This window comes from Nannospalax galili, unplaced genomic scaffold (assembly GCF_000622305.1).
Source record: "Nannospalax galili isolate Female #2095 unplaced genomic scaffold, S.galili_v1.0 scaffold40, whole genome shotgun sequence".
NCBI classification, from domain to species: Eukaryota; Metazoa; Chordata; class Mammalia; order Rodentia; family Spalacidae; genus Nannospalax; species Nannospalax galili.
In genome coordinates this window covers 3,346,114-3,349,464 of record NW_008347810.1, presented here as the reverse complement: position 1 = coordinate 3,349,464, position 3,351 = coordinate 3,346,114, and positions in this window count along the sequence as shown.

Sequence of the window (3,351 nt, the reverse complement as noted above, 5' to 3'; positions counted from 1 at the left end):
GTACTGGGATTCAAACCTAAGTCTTCTGCAAAAACAACCAGTGTTCTTAACTGCTGAGCCATCTCTCGCCCCAGAAGCCATCTCTTTGTTCCATTGCAAAGCTCTGTACTCCTCTCCCTGACTGAGTTCCTTCCAAAACTCAAGTGTGGGTTGCTGACTCTTTAATATATCAAACTTAGAATACAGCCTGCTTTTCTCATCTGGTGTACATATTTTGTTTATATTTTTCGTTATTTACTAAAGGATTTTAAGGACATCACAATGGCTTGCTCATTTGACTTTTAAAATTGTAGCCTCTTAATCACACAAAATAAACGGCATTATTCTATAATAAATTTACCTGTAACAAGAAACTAGTTGATTGGAGTACATTTCAATGGGACAACTTGCAAAATGTAGCTTGATAAAATGTTTTTATATTATGGAATATTTAGCTTAAAAATATTCTATGCCTGCTGGGCATAAGTGGCGCACACCTTTAGTCCCAGTACTTGGGAGGCAGAGGCAAACAGATCTCTCAGAGTTCAAGGCCAGCTTGGTCTACATAGTGAGTTCCAGGACAGCTGGGATTACAGGGAGACCCTGTCTCAAAAAGAGACAAAAAATTTCTATGAATGTGATATATTCAACATTAAGATATTTAATATTTTATGAATTTATTTATATTTACACTGTACAACATAATGTTTTGATACTTCTATGCATCGTGAAATGACTACCACATTTTAGCTAATTAAGGTGTTTGTGTGTGGTTGGTGAAAATAATTAAAATGTATTTCTTTAGCAATATTAAACTATATAGTACATTAATTATAGTGCCAAGTGTGTGCAGTTAATCTTCACAATTTATTCATGATGTCTAACTGAAACTTTGGAGCATTTACCTTTTTAGTTAAACAACTGGGCTGATCCCAGTTGTTGAAATAAAACGTTGCATTGGTATCTAAATTACTGAGTTCAGGGCAAGTCTGAAACTGAATTGTCTTTGCATAAATTGGAAGCTTCTTTGCTCAAAACCATCTGCCTAAGGAAGTGTTTTCTCAGATTCAGCCTCAGAGACACACAGAGGCCTATGCAACTGTGTTCCAAAGGGATCAGGCCAGTTCTTCATGTGAAAGTAGGCAATGTCATCCACATTGTACTGGTTTTGTAGGCAAGAAAGATGCGAGGGGGCCCTGGAGAGCTGTCTCAGCACAGTTAAGAGCACTGCAAAGGACTACTTTTGCAAAGGACCTGGTTTTTGTTCCCAGCACCTACATGGTGGCCAACAACTGTCCATAATTCCAGTTCCAGGGGATCCAACACCCTCTTCTTATCTCTTTGGGCATTGCTCGACAAGGGTGCATTTACATACATGTAGACAATACACTCATGCACATAAAATTTTAAAAAAGTAAAATGTTTTAAAAAGAAAGATTCAAGAGTGAGAGATATCACTGAAAACAGACAATGTGACAGATCAGATGCCCCGCAAGGAGACCTTGAAAAGCCATTGAAGCTAGGAAGGTGACTCCTAAATTGCAGTAGAGACCACAGGATGTTGCAGATGCCAGGATCATGGAGCAGCTGCAGAGGATACCTGCACACGTGGACTGGAGACAGTCCAAAAGAGAGTTGTATTCTTTGGGTGGTAGAACTGGAAGGCTGGGACTACTCAAGGCTGTTGGAGTCTCAATGATCCATCACAAGACCCAGATGCTGTGCCTGGGCTTACATGGTTTTGTATTTGTTCTCCTGGGTTTGGATCTTGCTTTGTTCCACTCTCACTCCCTTTTGGAATGAGAATATTTATTCTGTGACATTGTATATTGGAAGTGCATAACTTGTTTACTGATTTTATAGGTGCTCACAGTAAACACATTGCCTTGAGTCTCAGAATAGATTTTGGGCTTTGGACGTTTGTGATTTTCATACAATATAGTTTGGTGGTATTAAGATCAGCCTCCCATCCATACCTTGCCCCCACCCAATTTAATGTACACTTAATATGTATACATATATATTAAGACCTATAGAGTTTGATTTGTGTCCCCAAATGCCTCTCAATGTGGGTTTATCCACTGGGCCCACCAAGAGTCCCATACCTATAAGACACTGTCATCAATTGCCCAAAGTGTATTAGATTGGGTTGGAATTCTTTACCCACTTCCCCATGTCTATACTAGGATTTTGTCTGGTTTGAGTTTGCATATGACTTTTACATTTTGTCACCACTGCTGTCAGTTTATATGAGTTGCTGATCAGCTGTCTGAAGGACTCTCTTTCCTTGTGGTCATCCATTCCCTTTGACTCTTACAATCTTTCTGCTTCCTCCTCCATAATGATCCCTGAGCCTTGGGAGGCAGGGACTTGAAACAGGTGTTCTATTCAGGGATAAGCACTCTTTGGCTTTTTATTCTCTGCACATTGCCCAGTAATGGGTTTCTGTGTTAAGCACCATCTGCTGCATAAGGAAATTTTTCCAGTGAGAGTTGAGAGATGGATATGTCCTATATGTAGAGGTTGCATTGAAGATGTGCCACTTAGAGTTAAATGTCTCACAGATACTTATTCTCTACACTTGATCAGTTCTGGAACTCTGTAATAGTCTCCATATGTTGCAAAAAGTAGCTTCTTTGATGAAGGGTGAGAAGCACACTTGTCTGTAAATATGAGGATGCATATTTAGAATAAAGTAAGAAATTATGTTGGTCTAGGGATATGGCAAAAGTAGGTTTTCTCCAGGATCTATGACCTCTCCAGGCATGTGTATTTGGCTATGTTTACAGTACCACACATGAGTCCCCTCCCGTTGAGTAGGCCTTAATTCCAATTACGTATCTGCTGATTCCCACAAGATAAAAGTGCCACTATACTGCACCAATAGCAATGGTTTCCTAGGCCAGTCATTGTTGTTTATTAGGCTTTACAGCTCAGTAGGACCATTGATAAGTTTCTCCCTTGGCAGCTTGTATACCATGAGAACTAGTCTTCAGGGAAGAGGCTTCCAGGTCAGTTCCAGTTCTATTGCTCCGAGGCCTGTGTCTGAAATGTGGCCTGTTTTGAGAAATAATGCTTTACCTTCAAATTCTGAGAGGCAATTAAATGCTGTGGCTACAGACTATATTATTTTGGGGGTCTCTTGGACTGCCTTGACCAACAACTTGAAGGGAGGTTTCTCTTGCCTGACACTGTTTTTGTTGTATGTAGCTTTCAGATACACACATGCACTTGTATATTTATAATATGTGTATTTTCAGTAGGACTTTGAACTAATATATTCCCCCCTGGTTTTTCATATCATCTAAGCATTATTTATCTCTTCTCATTCCATCTGTATAACCTTCCCTATTCCCTCTCCAGTTAAAGTAC